This window comes from Pinus tabuliformis, chromosome 6 (assembly GCF_031772625.1).
Source record: "Pinus tabuliformis cultivar Carrire ecotype Pingquan chromosome 6, CPIR1, whole genome shotgun sequence".
Lineage (NCBI taxonomy): Eukaryota > Viridiplantae > Streptophyta > Pinopsida > Pinales > Pinaceae > Pinus > Pinus tabuliformis.
Window position 1 is genome coordinate 369950804 of NC_142292.1, and position 23113 is coordinate 369973916.

At 40.8% G+C, this 23113-nt stretch overlaps 1 protein-coding gene across 1 annotated transcript in view; it reads left to right on the forward strand.

Moving 5' to 3' along the window:
* The window catches only part of MSH4 (MUTS-like protein 4), a 438807-nt gene that overhangs the window by 171674 nt on the left and 244020 nt on the right, over nt 1–23113 (forward strand). The window lies entirely within an intron of this gene.

The window sequence follows — 23113 nt, forward strand, 5'->3', positions numbered from 1 at the left end:
GATGAAGATTAAAATTTCTTTTAATCTCATCCGTCGAAATATTTGATTCTTGAGGAAATTCGAATTTTTCAATTAAATGCATTTTAATTAACTCAACAATTAAATTTTTGAGTTAATTTCCCCAAAATTTTGACTTTGACTTAATCTCAGGGATCAAAGGTTTAAAATTTATCGAAATAATTAATTTACCTTAGTCCCTGGGCCTCTTAAAATTTAATTTTTAAGGATCAACGAATTTTGCTTTTGGAGAATTTAAATTTACCTAGGACCTAGAATTAATTAAATTTTTGGCTTAGGATTTTAATTAATTTTTGGTCAGAAACTTTAATTAATTAACCTATGAGGGGATAAATTATTTTTCCAACCTTCAAGACATTTTACATCATGATTTTCATATTTTTTACATCACAAGGGGGAAATCACATTTGTAATAGACTCTCACAGGCTATCCATTTTTGCGACACAAATATAATCCAACAGAGCAAGTGATTGGTAATAAAATAACCTATGTAACCGGATTCGTCCTATACGCCCCATGAATCCCGAATCCATTGTGTCCGACGCGATTCTCTCCAGATTCGTGTCCAAAACCCATGACACGTCATGTCCTTTTTTGACACATCGAATCCGACTGCGTGTCACGATTTTCTCTGCGTGTCACGATTTTGGGAATCGTGTCCTGTTTTCCAGGACTTGCTAGGCTCAAAAAGTGACGTGTGCGGGTATGAAAAGGCCGCATTTGGTCATTACAGCCACGCATATTTTCATTTGGCAAGCGTTTTGGCAGCTTCATGATCAAGTCTAGGCCCTAGTATTGATATGCTATTCATGGTAATGTTAAATTCTTAAAGTAAAAGTGACATTCTCCTTAATCTTCATTTTCATCCTTTTACTTAAATTTTTAACATTACCATGAAATGACTCAGGATGTTTGAGAGTGGTTCTGGCCTCATTGGATTTCATATGGAGAAAGTAGAATTTCAGATTTCATTCAAAATCTAGCAGACTTATCAGTTTTTCACGATTTTAGGATTGGGGGATTGCAATGTTTCCATTGAATTTTGTCATGTATTAGGGTATGGAACTCGTATTTAATCAAGAGCACCAAACCAAGAGCTTCTGAATATGTCGCTCCCGCTCTCGTTTTCGCTCTCGCTCCCCGCTTTCGCTCCCGCTCCCAAGTAACACTGTTCCTGATGATATGGGTCTGGACACCAGTGTTGAGTTGGCATTGGCCAACATGGATCTCAATTATCCAGTGCTAGAGCCTGTTAGATTTGATGACTTAGAGGGGTCATCCTCCACACCAGCAGATGCAGAGGCGACTATGGATACAGGGGAGGAGGAGGATGCAAAGGAGAGCAGTGGGGACCATGATGATGAGGACATTGATGCTGATTCTGATGCTGATTGATGCCTTGAGGCTTGTATACCTGTAGTTGTTTTATATTTTCTATTTCTTTTTGCCATTGGCATTGCACCAGCACTACCTATGTAGCACATTTTGATTTGATGACTTAATGAGAAAACTACAATTGTCAGTGTGTTTATCTTACTATCTTGTAGTTGTAAGTTGTCTTTCAATTATGAATTATGAATCATGATTTATGTGACCAGTACCACTGACATGTATTTGAATTTTGTATGTACTATGCATGCTAATAGCTATAGATGAAGATCTATGTTTGAAATCAATAAATTTGTATTATTAATTAAAATTTGTGTAAGAAATATCTAATTTTTAATATATATATATATATATATATAAATATATATATATATATATGTTAAATATATATATATATATATATATATATATGTTAAATATATATATATATATATATATATATATATAACATATATATATATATATATATAACATATATATATATATATAACATATATATATATATATATATGTTAAATATATATATATATATATATATATATATATATATATTTTAATAAAATAATATATAACGAATCCTACGTGTCCTGTTCCGGGGGGTCAACGTGTTCGAATCCGACACCACGAATCCCGAATCCCCATGTCAAGTGACTTAGAAAATAACCTAACCAAATAGTTGGGATTATTCCCAAATCACTTTTACATAGACTCGATCTAGAACACTAGGACTCGCCTAAGATCCTAGTGACAAAATCCATTCCGGCTTTGGGGTAAGACTGAAGGAAAACTCTGCCAACCATCCGAGAATGGATCGGTGAGACAGAAAACCTCTCGAAATGTAGATCGTCACCAGAAAAGTAGGTTTACCTAGGAAATTACATACATGACACGAATCTGTTGAGATTATTTACATCATATACATGCAGAATGGATTTACATTATAACATGATGATTAGGCTACTGATGATAGTTGGATGGCATGGACACATCGATCATGCGCTATCCCTTTTGAGAAAAAGGGGGGTGTACTGCTATGGGTCGTTGACATGTAGTGGTCAGCAATCCTAACCCTTGATTAAGTTTTAATCTTGGCCGTTGGTGCTCCAACAGAGGATTATAAGAAGAAGTCGATGGGCATTTGGACAGGACACCAGAGACACTTGGAGAATTCAATTTTCTAGAGTAGCAGCAGTCAGTTGTCGGAGAGTTCGAGCTTCAGTGAGGAAGCAGAGTCAGTGGGGGGTAGAGATAGTGATCTGGAGGAATTTTTCCAGATCTGGAGAGGCAGCATCAAGAGGCCGAGTGATTACCAATGAGGTAGCGAAGAGGACTATGCAGTTGTTTCAAAAGAGCAATTCGATTTGGCTAGAGGAAAATTCGATTCAACTTCTAGAAGCCGAGAAAATCTTCCAAAGGGCCAGAGAATCAGTTTCCTTAGTAGAGACATCCAGAACGACTTCATCAGAGGCATTTTTGGGCTAGACGTCCAAGGGTCTGTGCAGAAGCTGACACAGAGGGTCTAGGAGGACGAGTTTTCTGAGGTAGAGTTGTGTCGGGATTGCTTGTGGAGGAAGGGAAATTCCCTTAGATAATTTTGGCGATATTTTCTTGTTGTTTGGATTGCCATTTGGGCATCCATAGATTGTATTCAGATTTCACTACTGCATAATAATAAAACCCTCAGCTACTGCACTGGTCTTACCAAGTTGGATTTTTACGGGGACATTTGTCCAAAAATAACAGTGTCATATTTTTATGTGTCTGTGCTAGATTTTCTTAGATTCTAGCGCTATTTATCTTCCGCATAATTTTTTTGTGAAAATCACAGTTTGAATTATTTGGTATTTGTCGTAGCAAATTGCAAATAAATTGTTAAATAAATTAGCAATTAGGAAAATAATTTCCAGTTGTTGTGATAGATGAAATCTTCACAAATTCCTTCGTAACACCAAATATAGACCGTTTTCTCCACTCCGCTAACCCATTCTATTATGGGTTGTATGGAGTTGTCCGCTCCCTCTTGATGCCTTCCTTCGCACAGAAACTTGCAAAGTCACTATCTGTGTACTCACCTCCGTTATCTGAGCAAAGCACTCAGATATTTTCCTGTTTCACATTCTCCACCAGACCCTTAAACTCCTTGAAGCGGTCGAAGACCTCATCTTTGGTTTTCACAAAATAGATCTAGGTTTTCTTGAAATGATCATCAATAAAGGTGACGAAGTACTCGTACCCCCCGAGAGATCTAGTAGACATATGGCCACATATGTCTAAGTGTATAAGCTGTAACGCATCATCTGATTTGCTGTCTCTTCTTGGGAACGTTGCCTTAGCATACTTCCCAAGCATGAGCCCCTTGCAAACATCATCATGTTTCATGCCTAATTCTGGAACACCTATTACTATCTCCTTGAGCATTCTTAGTGCTCCATGATTTAAATGTCCCATTCTCCTATGCCATAACTCATTCAGGTCTTTCCCACTATCACTGCCACTTCTCACTAGTGCCATTGGAGAGTCGAATTGCAACTTGTACAATCTATTGCCACATACCCCAATCTGTTTCACCCGCTTCTATTTCTGGTGTTTGATAAACACCTTGTTCTCTACAAAGTGGACATCATATCCCTTATCCTGAAATTGGGACATTGAAATCAGGTTTATAACCCATCCTGGCACATGCAAGACATCTGTAACATTGGTGCTTGCTCGTGACTCCCTTTGAATGTCAATGGTACCTCTCCCAACTAGAGCGCATTTCGTCCTGTTTCCCATTGTTATTTGGAAGTCCATCTCCCCATTGTAGCTAGAGAAATATTTTGTAACTCCCGTCATGTGAGTTGACGCTCCATTGTCTATCTACCAGATTCCCTATGAAGTTGAGCTAGTTAAGCAAGCAAATTAGTCCTCCAATCTAGAAGACAGTTTTGTAACCCCCTGTGTTAAATTTTCATAGGGCTACATTGTTCTTTGATTTGATAATTGCATTTCAACATTAATACATTAAGTTCACCCCATATCATCATTACATTATTCAGATCTACACCATTATTCGCCAGCATATGCAATTATATAGAAAGAACAACATCATCATCATCTTCAATGCAACGGAACATAAAGGAACAATAGAAGAAAAGCATGCACACACAAAGACACCAGGATTGGTCCGAGACCAGGGGAAAACCCTTGCAAATTTTCTTCTTAGATCGTCATCAAAGGATTCATGAAAAGATAGTACAATGATCCATAACTTTATCTATGCAACAAAAAAACTATGATATCCATTGAATAGATCTAATCATGCTTATAATCAAAACCCTCATTCTGATGGCTATAATGTGTTGTTCCAAACTAAAGTCAACTGCCGAATACTGTTGTCATTGATTTGAGTACTGCTGAACACTGCTGTCACTGAGCGAAATCTTCGGAATATGGAAATCTCATCCATGAGTCCTGGACGTAGGGAGGAGTTGTGCGAGCGTCTATAGCAAATCTAGACGCTCTCAAGTGAACTAGATGAGGGCGTCCGTGGTCGAACATACCTAGACCTGCTTCAAGCCCTAGATGCTCTCATAAGGCTGCTATGTGAGCGTCATGGCAGCCTGGATGCTCTCAAGACCACTCTGTGCGAGTGTCTGGGGACTAATACAACCCGATCTATCTCTGAAGCCCTGGACGCTGTCATAACCCACTGTGACAGCGTTCAAGGCTCCCTAGGCACTTGCATAACACACCGTGCCAGCGTCCAAGGACTAAAATGTCCAGTTCTGTGCAAGTTTTCGAGATCTAGAAAACCCTATATCAGTGCGAGCTTCGACCCTGAGATTTCAGACCGTTGTGTGAACTTTCTTCCAGCAGACCTTTGCGAACCAAGACAATAAGAGAAGAGAAGATGGTTTGTTCAATTTCTCGAAATGAGCTTGAGGTCTCTTCTATTTATAGGCTTTCATGAGGGTCCACTTGGGGTTGAGGCCAACATAAGTAGTTACACATGTGGTTAGGGTCGACCCATTCCCTGATACATGTATGAATAAAATAATTCAAAGCTCAACTTCTGCTTGACCAAATAAGGTGATCTTTAGGTCGATTTTGGTCCTCTCGAAAAGAGGAATCTAATGCAATCATTATCTCAGTCATTTGAGTTGTCCAAGGTGGAATTTGACCGCAGTTGAAAAAATTAATACTCCCTCTCAACTAGGGAGAATTCCACCTGCCAATATCTGTCCATCGATCAATATGCCATTCTGGAATTTTCAAGTGTCATCACGTATCATCACGGATCATCTTTGTCATGTAGTTATCATGCCATGTCCATCTCAAGGGTCTCATCATCACAAATCATCATTGTACATCTCAATCTATCCTTTGCTTATTCCTGCTTATCTCTTGATTGTTCCTGCTCGAATGCTGAACATTCTCGAATCTAGAAGAAGAAGAATTTTTATCGGAGGGTAGCTTAAGCTACCACCCTCTATCCATCAGGCTGTTACCTGGAATCTCTGCCAGCGCGCTGTTACCCGGAATATCATCATCAATCGTCATCAGAGAGCATATCATCAAGGAGTGCATTTCAACTTGGAACCACATCGGGGAACACATCTCGACCCAGAATCTCATGGGGGAGCTACACATCTACAACCCCATATCGAGCAATAGGATATCCAAACACACAGGGAGCACATCTTGGCCCTGCGATCTCATTAGGGAGCTCAATCTCAACCTGGAATCGCATAGGGTTATCTCAACCCATCCTATTGCCTACTGTTCTTCCCATCAATGACCCTAAATATTCATGTGGTAGAACACTTGCATCATAATCGACTTGGGTTGTGCACCCCAAGTACACTCTCAACTCGTTGGCCAAACGAGGAGCGACATTCCTGACAAGCCGACCTGCTTGTGGGTATGATGCCAACTAGGGTATACTTTGCAAAGACCAAATAGGGGAGCAACATTCTCCGACTCTATGAAGATAGGGGAGCAACATTCTCCAATCCTATGGGTAACAGATAGGGGTAACGCCCTATTGTCCAGAGTTCCCTCAACCCCAGGAGCCCTCCATCTCAATTCCTCACCCTAGGAGCTCAGACAGTGAGGAAGAGTTGGCTCAGTGTTCTCGATCAACGCTACTCTCATTATACTCAAATCTAGTATCTGCTTGCCTTGATAGAAGTTGTTTCCTGTTCATACAGAACATCAAATCAAATATCATGTCAGATCATATATAATCATATAAATCACAAAAGGATACCATAATCATCCTCCCTCTCAAGGAGGTGCCAACCACAAGCCTGAGCTTGTTTCGAACAACTGCACTGTCTCAATGTTTGAGAGTATCTCGGTCCAACTCTAAAGATGGGACTTTCTGCCAATCAGATTACAATGTATCCATGTCATATCCTGATCATGCTCAGACAACTCTCTAAGGAGCTTCTTCATCTTGCCTCACAGCTAGCCATGCTAGAAACATCATGTTCAACTTTGGTCATGCTATGGACCTCTCATCCAAGATATCATGGTAGACCTCATACTAAAGTAGCATCCAAATGTGCTTAAAAATAGTCTCTATCAATGACAATACATCCATGCAGTCACATATCATAGGAGAAATATCTCATCCTCAAAAATAGAACACTTCATGAAGATATTTCAAAGCATGCTCAATGGCAACTCTATGCGAAGGAAGCAACTCAATCATGAATTTATTCAGGTTCTATGCACATCATACATATGCATATGGTTGTTCAAAACAAAACATCAATGCCTTAATCAACTGTCGGATGCCATGTCAAGTTCAACAACATCTTGAACTCAAATCGAAGTATCCAAAGATTTGCATTTTCATTATTCAAAAACATTTTCTAGTAGATTTGTAATATGGAATTTCTTTCCCAAATTCCAGGAGTCAATTCATCATGCCATGATATATCATTTCAAGCTTCAGAAGCTAACTCCCTCTGATTTAGATCATCAGACGCTCATCACTTGTCAAGAGTAGACCATCAAGATATAAAACCAAAACATAATAAAAATCAAAGCCATACCTTGGAACTCATCATTTTGACTTCATCAGATAATAGCCAAATATAGACATATCTGGATTGGGGAGCTTGCTTCATGCAATGCTCTAAGCATAATACCTTAAAAAGCCAACATAATCAGCCTTACATAAATCAATGTTGTACCATCACATCAAGAGAGTCAGCTTGTCAAAGCTCAGAAGTTAGATCAATGTCATCAATATCATAGTATCAATTCTTTCAACCGAGTGACAAGGAGAGCTCATATCAAGTCTTGACTTTATTTAATTATTATGCCAACAAGATTTCATCAACCATGCATTATCAATCTAGACTTCATCAGGTCATTCTCATAATCATAACATAAGTCGTTTTTGTCGCTAGGTGCAATTGCATAAACCAAGGATGAGTCATGTAGGTTTCAATTTCATGCCGAATCACAACTATCATTACTTCAACCATTGTGCTAGGAACAAGGAGGCCAATTTCCGAATACCCACATAGGTCATTGTGCCCACATAGCATAGACATCGGGGCAAATCAACAATCATCAAGTCAAATTATCAGTTAGGTCAAGTCCAAATTTTCTATCGTAGAGAGATTTATAATCAAAGCATATCTCAATCATCAATTCAAAGATATTGTCAAGCATCATGAAAAAAAACTGTTCATCTATATCAATCAGCGATGTCATGCCAACTTCTTGTAGCACAAACAAAATGACATATCTATATGTATGTCCCAGTCACTTGCAAACACAATTTCAGTCTGCATGTTCATATTATGGCAAACATTCAACCTTTTCTGGCTTGCAGATCTTGCTGTCTACAACACATTTGTGGAACTGGCATCTTCCACGTGACCATCCGATTTCGTGCACAATACTTCATTTTTATGTGATTAAAAATTTAACCCAACAACTTCAGAAATCAGATTACAGAGGCAAAATATGTCAAATACACTTTGATTCAGAGTTTAGACAGCTTCAGAAAGCTTCAGATGATGGTCAACTGTAGTCAAACCTTTGGATGCTCCCTTCAGGTTAGCATGGGAGCGTCTTTCGCTGCCTGGAGGCTCTCTGGGCCTTAGTATGCGTGCGTCTAGGGATGAGATCCCCCATATCTGTGACTATGTCCCGAGCAAAAACCCTAATTTCTGTACGGGCTTCAAATCTGAGACTCTACTGCAGATCAATAATGTCAGATGGACATAAATCATATTTCAACAATACATAATGCAAATAGTGGTATGGGAAGAGATTCTCCCTTTGACTGGGGGTCTACTTCATTCATCTTCGTTCATGTCATCAGCCTAACTCTGCTAGAGTCATGCAACAACAGATCTGTTAGATCATAAACATATATCTATCATGGTTATTAGCATCATGACATCAGTCTTTCATCAAAGGTTAGACTCCAAGCAGCATATAGATGCAACATCATATCTTAGAGATTATGAGCACAATAACACTTTCTATCGGATCACTCCATCAAGTTAGGGCATTTAGCTTTACCATATGATATCAAGACATGACCACAAATAGTAAGAGATCTTCATATCAATCTTACACTTATACCTCTCATTTCAAGGTTACCATGATCAATGAGATCAAGCTAGGTCATTCAATAAAATTTTACCAAAACAAAGAGAGTGTCAATATCGCTTTCGATATGCTTTCATCATGCTTATCACAAGCATTATCAACAGACTCATGTATAGGAGTCAATGAGCTATCCTTCTATATAAAATCCATCATGACAAGTATCAAGAATATCATTTACTAGAGTCAAGGTGCTAGCCTTCTTCATAGGATCAAGATGTCCAACGAATGGATGTTAGCCAATCATTAAGTATATCATTGTATCAACACTAGATAGCCTCATAGAATTCAAGAAGATCAAATTGTTTGACACTAGGCGCATCATTTCATCATAGGAAACATAGATCCAAGTCACTTTCATATGCATGTATGAGCTATCAAAGAAAGAGACATTCTCATCATACCTTAGAGCTTACCGAGCCATCAATGTTATTGCTGAAATACAACATACCATGCATACCTTGTGGTATTCAAATACTTGAGCACCTTCTCATAGGCAGCTTGTAGTGCATGTCACCTTTTCATCAAGTACCTCTTTACCTCTTTCCAGATCTAGCCACCCTTTTTGCATCTGAAATGATTCTCAAGGGGGATCCACTTATGACATCTCATCAAGGAGGTTAGAAACATCCATATGCTCAAATACATATGTAGGAAGTATAAGCAATAAACGTAATCATCAGATCCGTAGGTCTAAACAAAAGTGAGAGGCATCATAAGTCAAGAAATACTTATCTTCAGTGAGAGGTGATCCTCTCCCTCTTGAACCAATCTTCAAGAGCCATCGATGTCCATGGTCCATATACCAATGTTGCCTTCAATTATCCAACCAGGTATGCTAGGTATTATCCCATCAAGGGCTTCATCAAATCATTGTCAGCTAGGTTCCATATCTCATATTGTTTCCATAAACCGGGGTTTTCTCTCCAACCCTAACCTTATAGAATCCATCAAACCTTAATATTCAAGTTGCCAAGGTTTTTCTTCAAACCCTAGAATTCTTTTAGGTCTTCATCATCCTCTTCTTGCATCCATCAAAGGTGTCATCCTCAGGGTGATCTCCATGGATTTTCTTCAGCCCAACTTTGATAGCATGTTAAATTTTCATAGGGCTACATTGTTCTTTGCTTTGATAATTGCATTTCATCATTAATACATTAAGTTCACCCCGTATCATCATTACATTATTCAAATCTACACCATTATTCATCAGCATATGTAATTATATAGAAAGAACAACATCACCATCATCATCTTCAATGTAGCAGAACATAAAGGAACAATAGAAGAAAAGCATGCACACACATAGAGACACCTGGAATGGTTCGAGACCAAGGAAAAACCTACTATGGGGAAAACCCTTGCAAATCTTCTTTTTCTTAGATCGTCATCAAATGGTTCAGTAAAAGAGAGTACAATGATCCATAACTTTATCTATGCAACAAAAAAACTATGATATCCATGAAACAGATCTAATCATGCTTATAATCAAAACCCTCATTCTGATGGTTGAAATGTGTTGTTCCAAACTAAAGTCAACTATCGGATACTGCTGCCACTGATCTGTACACTGTTGAACAATGCTGTCATTGAGCGGAATCTTCTGAATACAAAAATCTCATCCATGAGTCCTGGACGCAGGGAAGAGGAGTTGTGCGAGCGTCTATAGCAGATTTGGACACTCTCTGCATAACTGGATGAATGCGTCTGGAACAGCCTGGACACTCTCATGTGAACTGGATGAGGGCGTCCGGGGTTAAACATACCCAGACCTGCTTCAAGCCCTATACACTCTCATAAGGCTGTTGTGTGAGCGTCGGACCACTCTGTGCGAGCGTCTGGGGACTAATACAAGGACTAAAATGTCCAGTTCTATGCCAGCATTCGAGATCTAGAAAATCCTAGATCAGTGCGAGCTTTGACCTTGAGATTTCAGACCCTTGTGTGAACTTGCCTCCGACAAACTTGTGCGAACCAAGACAATAAGAGAAAAGAAGATGGCTTGTTCAATGTCTCCAAATGAGCTTGAGGTCTCTTCTATTTATAGGCTTTCATGAGGGTCCACTTGGGGTTGAGGCTGACCTAAGCAGTTAAAATGTGGCTAGGGCTGACCCATTCCATAATACATGTATGAATAAAATAATTCAAAGCTCAACTTCCGCTTGACCAAATAAGGTGATCGTTAGGTCGATTTTGGTCCTCTCGAAAAGAGGAATCTAATGAAATCATTATCTCAGTAATTTGAGTTGTCCAAGATGGAATTTGACCGCAATTGCAAAAATTAACACCCTGAATATCAAATCTGTCTATGGCCATAATAGAGAACTCTGGAAAATTTACTGGAGACATCCTGAGTATAATGTCGTGTTTTATTTCTCTTCCACCCGATGATGATCTGCTACTGCAAAAATGCTACAAACCAACTACACTAATATTTTCTCAACAAAAACACCGATTTGCTCACCGGAACTGCTTCTTAGCCGCACCACTTCTTGTTGGAACTGCTTCCGATCTTTTCAAAATTTTATGCCACCTGCAATTGGAAATCAAACTCTTCCTAGAAATTCACACTGCCTAGCTAGCCCTCTATGCAAACCCAAAAATTATGCTCAGAGACTCTGTCTGAAGCTACAAAATATGTTCTCGTCACTGAGCTCCTGATCTGTCTTCAAATTTTCTCTGATACCATGTGAAAATTTTAATCTATTGCAACAACTGGAAATTATTCTTCTAACTGATTAAAAATTAAGTGCAGTTTATTCGCTACGACAAACAATGAATAAAATCACAACTGTAATTTTCATCGTAAAACGTTGTGGAAAATAAAATGTTGGAAACTGAGAAAATGTTAGAACACACAATAAAATTGACAATTATTTTTGGACAAATGTCCCCAGAAAAACCGAATTTGGGAAAACCAATGCAACAGATGAGGGTTTTATTATTAGGCCGCAGTGAAATAATATGCGTACTATTTATGTATGCCCAACTGGCTATCCAATCAACAAATATTTGGCAAAAATATTAGAGAGAAAATTCTCTCTCTCCACAAGAAATCCCAATATTGATTTCCTAAAAAAATATGGTTGTCAGAACCCTTGCACAGGGCCTCTGCGCAATCACTGCGCTGCCCCATGCACGTATGGCTTATCTTAGCCTTTGATTAAGCCATCTTTCTTGTCTTTGTTGCTGGAAGTGACTCTCCAACCCTCTGGAAAATTATCCCGACCTCTAGAAGTTGAATCAACCTCCTTCTTAGCTAAATCGAATTTATACACTGAAGCTCCTGTGCAGTCCATGCACAACTTCTTTATGGAATAGTTTTTCCACTTCTTGCTGCCTCTTTGGAACTGGAAATCTTCCTTCGGACTCATTGTCTTTGCTCCCTCACTGTCCTTGTGTCCCCTCTGACTCGAACTCTCTCTGCTCAACTGTTGGATGCTTGATCTGCCAAGGAAATCGATCTCTCAAGTGTGTCTTGCTCCAACCCCATCGACCTGCTCTTATAATCTCTTATTGGCTCACCAACAACCATGATTGGATCCCTATCAACGACTAAGATCATCTCTAAGTAGATCCATGTGAGTTTCTATATAAATCTCAACTTTCTCAATTAATTCCTGTTAATTAATCACTTTTCCTAAGTTAGAGTTAAGAAATATTTAGTTATTGATTAATTAACTTAATTGAGCCATCTCTAGGTGTTTTCTCATGACACTTTTTCAGGGTTCTGGAGCTGTAGTGTTTATCAGCCTCTCTGACCATAGTTGAGACTAGAACACCTGTCTGATGTTACAAAAACTAATGTCAACCCCAGAGGGAGCTAGATCACCCTCTGTTATGGTGCTTCTCCTTGTGAAACAGAGTAGACTGTCAGCCCATTGAATCCCTGGATCCCATAACCAAATTTGATTTGGCATAGTCTTGACAACTACTGAAATCCACCTACCCCACATCTCTGCTCCCTGCATGCAATCGATATATTGACTCCACACATCACGAATCAATCTAGTGCATGCAAAATTGCCCTGCTCCTGCTATACCACACTGTGGGATCTGTTATCCTGGTTCCTGAAAGCGCACCCCGATACTTCCTGGGGACTAAACATCCTCCTGTAAGAAAACTCAACCACATGCTGTATATGCTCCTGTGATACCTCAGAGTGCCTCACCCAAAATGTGTCATGCATCCCCTTAACTGTGAACTTAAGGGTGGAACATACGCTACCTCCGCAACAAACCAAGCACTCCCTAAACCTGTACTTGTCAGCTCATGCCCCGACCCAATGCCACTATGAGGAGTCTCTCCCCTAGTGCACTGAGCCCCATCCAAATATCTCAGGTGAGCTCCTCATACCCTACCGCGTGTGCCCAGAGTGTCAAAGGACAATGGCCAAATCATTTGTGCCTACAAGCGATGTAGAAGAGGGATAAGCATGTGAGTCCCCATTGATACCATCAAATGTTGCTCATCTGTGTCCTCATCGATCCTGGGTGAACTACATCCAAAGATATGTTTGTTGTCCCCATCCATAAGTCTCCTTGGAGGAAACACTCCACGACCCCACTATGCAACACCATACGCCCCTGCATACCACCAAGTATCCCTGTACTCCTTGGTATGCCACTATACACTGCAGCCTATCCCTGTACACCACTAGATACCCCCTACTACTGCTATACCATCTAGTACCGTCTCGTATCGTGCCTGTGTCACTGTACCGGACACTCCCTGCATGTACTTAATGCGATGTGAGTTGCTCCTCCTCCTCCATAGCACCAAAAAACACACTATGGAACACCACCATGCATCTCCATGCCCACCTGCAAACCACTACTCAATGTTTTATGCTCCCACATACAACTGGAGGTCATGGCCTAAAGTTGAGATAACATAGGTCGGCTCACACCCTACCAACATCACCACCTCCATTATTGCATCACCGTACCCTTTGATGCATGGATCTCCCCTCCAAACTCCCCTAGAGAGGCCCAAGAGGTGAATCTCCCTACGTACCAGTGGCGATGCCACCACTGTGCTACTCCTCGATGACTGTTGTGTCCCAACTAACTGCAAAAAATTCGATGGCCCCAAACAAGGCACTTTCTGGTGGTCTGTCGATGCCTCCTCTGACAAACTCCTGCCAGAGTATGTTAATCATTGTACAGTCCCATGTAGGCCGATCATGCCTGGACAACCCGCATAGTCTGCTTTAGGAGTTTGTTGATCATCCTATTGTCCCATGTAGGCCCAACATTCTTGGACAACCTGCGGAGTCTGCTTGCTCTCCTGTCAATCCAACCTGTCAATAGTTCTAATGGAGATTTGAAAGTGTTTGAGCACTCGGTTGCCGAATCCATCGCATCGTTAATACCACCACTAACCAAGCCCACGCTGTATTGGGGAATCCCTCCTAGATCCCAGCAACCATCTGGTCCTTGGGCTCTGTTACCGCTCAAACTAGTAGGGGGCATAAAGCAGACTCTTAAAGGGCCAACTGCTATATCAAAAGGCAACGATGGAGGCTTAGCCCATTTTCACCTCAGCTAAGACTCCCTACTCTTTACGAAATTTCATCAATGGGAGGAGACCCCGCATATAGAACGTCACTAGTGAAGTATGAATCAACCAATGTATGTGAAGTGACCTCAATAATCCTTTTTCTAGAAGGGGAGTTGAGAATAAAGCTTACTTGCTTGTTAAGCAATGTACAAAGATTTCTAGGATAAGGAGGTGAGGATTTGAGGGTTAGGTTAGAGAAATATGCCTTGTGAAGGAGTTTCCCAATCCTAAAATCCTTATTGCACTTGACTTACCTAATGGTTCTTGAAGATTTGACTTTTCAAAACTGTGGGACCACATGGGACCAAGTGGACCCAACCTAGGTTAAGGGGGAGAGAATCTAGCAACCAATGATGTTCTTAACCCAGACAAGGAAGGGGAAAGGATCAAAGCAAGAATTTCCACTTAAAGGTGTCAAATTGATCCTACGAGGCATTAGCCTAGGGAACACCAGGGCAAAGTTTGATCTTGGAGCTAGGGCATGGGTTATTTCACAACTCCACTGTTGGAATGGCTTCAAAATTGGAGGAGGTCTAGAGGACACACCAATGCAGTAGAGGCTAGGAGATCAAACTTTTTCTTGGGCTATTTTGTCGGGAAATGATGCCCAAGGTGACCCAACTTGGCTAGACGTAGAAGAGAGAGAGGGAAAGGTGAAGAAAAGTATTCTTTGAGTGATCACCTATTGGAGGACCAGTTCCTTAATCGCTTAGAAAGAATGGAGTCTAGGAGAATGATGAGAAAGGAACTTGTATTTCGGTCAAGGAGGCCTTAAGGACTACTTCACTTAGCCTTTAGAGCAAGAGGAAGAGACCTCAAAGCTTTTATACTTCACTTGGTAAAAGAGATGGCTCATCAATATAAATTCCTCAGTGGAATTATCCCTAGTACATTTCAATTACATAAGTGGCTCAAACATTGAGAGATGCTATATAGAAACAATAATTCCACAAATTTGCAATTATGCAATGCAGCGATTAACCCATTATAGGGAAAATCCCATTCAATTCATATGACAAAAGTAAAATAAGAATAGCATTAAAAGTTTGTACTTTCATGTAATAGAATATATCCAACCATCAACAATTTGACAATAAAGAAGCTCCAAGATAAAATACTCCAATCCAAACATCAAAATTCATCCATGCTCAAATTCTTCATCCTAGAAAAAGTGTGAAATTCTCTAAAGAGAAGAGAGATCCAGTTTAGAGTGATGATGAGAAAATGAACTCATCTCACTTTTATTTACACAAATGAGGAGTTCGAATTAGTCTCTTAGGCCTACATAAGCCCCAAAAATTAAATAATGTGCTAATAACCTAACTTTTGGTGACAAGCCCACCAAACTAGCTTACAAATGAAATAATAAGACTCTTAAGAGGCCAAATGATAAATAATACATGTCATAGGGCCCTCCAAGAGGCTTGATGAGGTCCATAGGTGCCATAATGAAGAATAAGACCCTCAAAAGTGATGGACAAGGGGTTGGCCCCTTAGTCTCCAAACAATAAACCTGTGGTGTTCCCAGTGGGTGTGGAGGCACAAGAATAACCTCATGGGTCTCCAAATGAGTTGAAGATGCTTGTAGATCATATGTAAGGGCTCCAATGATGATGTAGGTGATGCTACATCATGTTATAAGTCTTGGGTCAGCTTCCAAGTGCATGGTGCATCTTTGGGGCTAGCTGGGCAAAGGTGAACCAACTGCATCATTCTCGTCCAATACGCGAATCTCGAGCAATCTCTGAACATCCTCAGGGTTCCATGGAGTGATTTCTACTACTGTGGAGGCCTATGGTTCTCAACACACACCTTACATGTGCCAATGTAGCCCTATGGAGGGTTAGGACTCTGTATAGGGAGACGAAACCCAAGATGGAGACCATATCCAATCCTGCATAAGATCCAATCCATCCCCTAGCCTTCCAGTACAACAAGTCATCAAAGAAATCGAGTAAAAGAGCTTACAAACCATGGACCATGGGTGGGGACTTCATAATGGCCTGCCCTTCGATAATGGGCTTTGGGATGTGCTAATGTTTCCAAACTCCAAATGGGGTTAACCAAGTATCCTATTAGGTGGTTTCTACTTCTAAAGGGGATAATGTGTCCAAGGTACATCCTTTAAAAGGTGGTGGTATGTGATAAAGAGGTGAATGGAGTAGGGATGAGAAGGGGCAGCCCTGGGCCACATGCTGGGGTACAAGGGTAGCTAATAAAAGGGAAGCCCACACTTGGGTATATAATGTATAGGAGGGAGCAATCATGGTACATGAGGTGCCCTGAGCTTTATTTTTCCACCCTTCTTTATATGCCTTTTGCCTTTTATGATTTTTCTTTAGTTAACTGCTCGGGGCTCAAGGGGTAAGAGCATGATGTGTGAGATGTAGCAGTGGATACCTACTTTTAAGGTAGGGAGGTTCGTTTTCCACTAGGGGTTGGGATAATCATGGGTTCCTATATGATGAAGGAGGCCAACAGAACCTGTAGGAAACAGAGTGATGACCATGGTGATGGGGTAGCGTTCATGTATTGGCTTTTTCCCATGTGCTAAATGTGTTTGTCTCGACCATCTTTTGCATTTTGTGGTACATTTTCCTATTGAATGTGGCCAATTATGCTTTTACTTTTATTTTTAGCTGCATCAAATTCCGGGGCATATCCTAGGCTTGATTCAAGGTGTGGGTAAGGGGAAGGGGAGATTTAACGCTATGTGGACCCAGGTGCTCTCAACTCAGAAAATTCTTAAGAGAAATTCGTCGTCCCCTAAAGAAATTTTATGCAAATTCTCCAGCCCAAATTCCACCAGTTAGCTGCTCACCTAAGCTCCACGAATTCCTCTTTTGCGTCCTACTGAAATTCACACTAGTTCAAGATATGTTGTGAATTTCCTCTCCAATCGTAGAATTCTTGTCTCAACTTATCTCCTAGGGTGACACTCGAAGTTCACCGAAGAATAGGTGGAATTCTCGCTTGGAAATTCCTTGTGCGAAACAACATTGGTTAACTTGGTTAAGTCGCTCAAGCAATATCTCAAGTTCTGAAAATAAAATGCCAAAAGGATGTCCAAAATGAGACTCTTATCTCCCTTTTATAATTGTTGCTTATCTATTCCTTGTGGGCTCTGTTACTGATCAAACTAGTAGGGGTCATAAAAGGGATTCCTAAAGGACAACTGCTAGATCAAAGGGCAATGATGGAGGCTTAGTCCACTGTCACCTCAGCTAAGACTCCCTACTCTTTACGGACTTTCGCCGGTGGGAGGAGACCCAGTATATATAGGTCACTTGACAAGGATAAATCGACCAATGGATATGAAGTGACCCTTATAATCCTTTTCCTAGAAGGGGTTTTAAGAATAGAGCTTTCTTGCTTGTCAAGCAAGGTACGAAGATTTCTAGAAGGGAGTGAGGACTGGAGGGTTAGGCTTAGGGGAATATGCCTTATGAAGGAGTTTCCTAATCCAAAAATCTTTATTGAACTTGACTTCCCGAATGGTTCTTGGAGAATTGACCTTTTAAAGGTATGGGACCACACGCGACCAAGTTGACCCGACCTAGGTTAACGAGGAAGAATCTAGCAACCAATGATGTTCTTAACCCATACAAGGAAGGGGAAAGGATCAAAGCAAGAATTTTCACTTAAAGGTGTCAAATTGATCCTATGAGGAACTAGCCTTGGGAACACTAGGGCAAAGTTTGATTTTGGAGCTAGGGATTGGGTTATCTCACAACTCCACCGTCGGAATGGCTTCAAAATTGGAGGAGGCCTTGAGGACACACTAGTGCAGGCAATGTTTTTAAAACCGGAACCGGTGACCGGACCGGTCCACCTAATGAACCGGTTTACCGACCGGAATCAGTCTAACCGGCACTGGTTTGGTCTAAACGAACCGGTTTTAAAAAAATACATTAAATAATTAATTTTTAATGAAACAAAACTATTTTTAAGATGTAAAACCATGATTCCAAGCCAATAGAGACAAAATATGCAAAGTTTGCTCATTTATATACCATGTAAAGGTGAATACATCAAAATGGCACCGAGTGCAATACATATCATCAACAAAATAGCAAAATACATAACAAATGAGGCTCTAAATGGCCTATAAAGTCCAAAAACATTGCTGCAAGCTATGAGGCCATTGGCCTACTACAAGTCTACAGTATACACATGATCAATCATCAAGTTCATTACCACTACTAGTAGTAGACACAAGATCATCATCAGGAGCTACATAGACATCATCTGGTTCAGAGTCTGAGGATGCCTCAGCCTGATCTGCAACCTCAGTATCAATGCCACCAATGACAATAGAAGTGGACCTAATGGAAGCACGAGTTTGTCGACCTGCATGACTAGTGCCTTCCATTGGTTCCTTGCCTTTCCTTGATGCCGCTATTGATCCTGGTTCTGATGCCACCACATAATCTGCTTCATCCCCCGCCAAAGCCATGTCGATATCAAAATCAGCCTCAAACACAGGCTCTTCAGTCTCCTCCACCCATTCTGATGTTGGATCAATATCGTCCAACACAATGGGATCTAGATCAGGAGTTTTTCTTATCATTTGGAGCTCTAATTTCATTTATTGTTTACCCCCAAACCATGAAATCCTGAAAACCATTAAGTCTGCTGAATTTTGAGTGAAATCTAAAATTCTAGTTTCTCCATATGAAATCCAATGAGGTCGAAACCACTCTCAAACATCCTGAGTCATTTCATGGTAATGTTAAAAATTTAAGTAAAAGGATGAAAATGAAAATTAAAGGAAATGTCACTTTTACTTTAAGAATTTAACATTACTATTAATTGCCAACATTGTTAGGGTTGAAACACCCTTAGTCCCCCCCCAAAACCCCTCAAACACAGTCAAAAACATGTTTTTTTAACTTTATGGTGGTTGTGCCTAAAACCGGCCGGTTTAGGACAAAACCGGCCGGTTTTCACCGGTTAGGGCCAAAAATCGGGCAAATGAAGGGTCTGACCGGGTTTTTAGGCCGGTTCGGACCGGCCAGCTAGCTAACCGGCCGGTTTGACCGGTTACCGGTTTTTCTGAGCGGTTTTTAAAACCATGAGTGCAGGAGGGGCTAGGGGATTGAACTTTTTGGATGACAACTTCGTCGGAAAAATGATGCCCTAGGTGACCCAACTTGGCTAGACCTAGAATAAGGTGAAAAGGAATTGAATTTTGAGTGACCACCTCTTGGTAGATCAGTGCCTCAGTCTTGGGAGAATGGAGTCTAGGATAACTATGAATGAGGATCTTGTTTCTTAGTCAAGGAGGCCTTAAGACTACTTCGCATGCCTCCTAGGGCAAGGGGACAACCTTACAACTTTATACTTTGACTTGCAAAAGGTGATGGATTATCAATATGAATTCAATGATAGAATTATCCCTAGGAAATTTCATTCAAAATTACTTGGCCCATACATTTAGAGATGCTATATAGAGACAAAATTCCACAATTTAAGCCGTAAATGCATGCAACAATTAACCCTAAAAATAGCGAAATTTCCAATCCAATGTATATGACAAAGTAAAATAAGAATAGCATTAAAGTATTGTAATTACATCTAATAGAACATATCCAACCATCAACAATTTGAAAATAGAGAAGCTCCAATTCATCCTCCAAGAAAAAGTGCCAAATTCTCTAAAGAGAAGAGAGATCCAATCCAAAGTGATGATGAGAGAATGAACTCATGTCACTTGTATTTATACACTAATGAGGAGTTCGAATTAGTCTCTTATGCCTACATAAGCCCCAAAAATAAAATAATGTGCTAATAACGTAACTTTTGGTGACAAGCCCACCAAACTAGCTCACAAATGAAATAATAAGCCTCTTGAGAGGTTGAATGATAAATAATACATGTAATAGGGCCCTCCAAGAGGCCTAATGAGGTCCATAGGTGCCATAATGAAAAATAGGACCCTCAAAAGTGATGGACAAGGGGTTGGCCCTTTGTTCTCCAAACAATAAACTTGTGGTGCTCCCAGTGGGTGTGGGCGCACAATATATAACCTCATGGGTCTCCAAATGAGTCGAAGATGCCTGTAGATCTTCTGTAAGGGTTTCGATGATGGTGTAGGTGATGTCGCATCATCCTACAAATCGTGGATCAACTGCCAAGTGCATGGTATATCTGTGCGGTTGGCTGGGAAAAGGTGAACTAGGTACATCTTCTTCATCCAATAGGTGAGTATTGAGCAATCTCTGAACATCCTTGGGGATCCATGCAGTGTTGTCTATTGTTGTGGAGGCGAATGGCTCTCAACGCACACCCTACATGTGCCGGTGTAGTCCTATGGAGGGTTAGGACCCCGTATAGGGAGACAAAACCTAAGATGGAGACCATCTGTAATCCTGCATAAGATCCAATGTGTCCCCTAGCCCTCTAGTACAACAAGTCATTAGAGAAATCAAGTAAATGAGCTTACTAACCATGGACCAAAGTTGGGGACTTCATAATGGCCTGCACTTCCATTATGGGTTTCGGGATGTGCCAATGTCTCCCAAACTCCAAATGGGGTTAACCAAGTGTCCTATTAGGTGGTTTCTACTTCTAAAGGGGATAATATGTTCAGGGTACATCCTTTAAAAGGTGGTGGTGTATGATAGAGAGGTGAATGAAGTAGGGGATGAGAAGGGGCAGCCCTGGGCCACATGTTGGGGTACAAGGGTAGCTAATAAAAGAGAAACCCACACTTGGGTTTATAATGTATAGGAGAGTGAAATCGTGGTACATGAGGTGCCTCGGGCTTGATTTTTCCACCCTTCTTTATATGCCTTTTGCCTTTTTATGAGTGTCTTTTTATTAACTGCTCGAGGCTCAATGGGTAAGAGCACGATGTATGAGATGTAGCAGTGGATACCCCTTTTTAAGATAGGGCGGTTCATTGCCTACCAAGGGTTGGGACATGTGAAAATTCCTAGATCTAATAATCTCAGGAATCCTACTGCAACCAACTGAATCTACTTCACCTAGATTGTAAATTACATTACAAGTTTATTTCAGATTTCTTCTTGAAACATTGAAGTAAATTACTGAAGCAACCTACACCAATTAAATATGATTCTGAAACATAGAAACTAAGCAAGGAAAATAGAAACACATAGGACAGATTTATTTTTGGACAAAAGTCCCTGGAAAAACCTAATGCGGGAAAACTGGTGCAGCAACTCTGAGGGTTTTATTATTATGCAGGAGAAAATCTGAGTATAATTCTAGGATGCTCAACTAGCAATCCGATACAGAGATAATACTGAACAAAATACTGGTGAAAAGATATCACCCTATCACTGGAGAATCAGTGATTGATCTTGCTGCTCTGGAGGCTCTACGTCACCCTCTACGCGGCCTTTGCGCAAAACTGCGTCACTCTGGGCAGTCTCTGCGTCACCTCTCCTGGGTATTACGCTACCTCTCCTCTGTATCCTCTGTTGGCTAAGAAATCGACCTTCTGCCTCCTGGACTCACACCCCAGCTTCTGGATCCTGAATTTCGACTTCCTTCAGCAGGAAACTTGACTTCCCCTCAAGGACTTTGTTGCCTCTGCGTGGGCTAGCATCAGCCTTCCTCTGGACATCTTTCTGTTCTCCCTCTGCCTCATACTCTTCGGAAATTCTTTCTTCCGGATTCTCACTGCCCCTCTGCTGCAAGATTTCCTCAATCGATTTTCCTCCTGAGAACTTCTCACTTTAGAAAATCGATTTTCCTAATCTCTCTGTGTGTTTTCCAAATGACCGTCAGGCCCCTTCTTATATCATCCTGTTGGACAACCAACGGCCTAGATTACATCTTATTCAAGGGCTCAGATCATTTTGGGTTGATCCGTGGCTTTTTCTAGAAGTTTCACCCCTGATTAGATTAATACCCATTAATATTTTAATTTTCCTAAGTTTAGATTTAGGAACCCCATTAAAAATAGTAACTATTTTAATAAAATCACGTTTGGGTGAAATTTTCCAAAACACTTTCTGGGTTCTTTGGAATACCTGTGCCCTAGCCTCCCTGCAAAATTTGAGGCTTAGAGCACATCTGATGCGACCCCAAATCAACACTCGCTCTTAGCGAAGAATGTGCTCTAGCAATACACTGCTACTACATACTGCTCTGACTCTGAAGCATCGTCGCTGCGCTGCTGATGCCTGACATGCTATCCATCAACCACTGTGCTGTTGCTGCTACTGTACTGCTGCCTTTGACACTGCCACTGTCAATGCTACATCTATACTGCAGCTCCCTCTCAAACACTGCATCTGCTATGCTTCTAGCACTGCATCCGTACTGCAACTCAGTTGCTGAGAGAAGCAACTAAAAACACCCAAAACTGGACAACCATCCAGTGGATACACCTCGGTGCTGAAATCTTGACTGCTGCTAGTCCCACGCTCTCTTCTAAAGCCACTGCGTTGCTGAAGCTCTGCACTGTGCTCCCTTGCACTACTGCCTCTCTGCTCTGCGCTGCTCACATTCTGGCATTACTAACCACTGTATCTGTCGAGTCAACACTC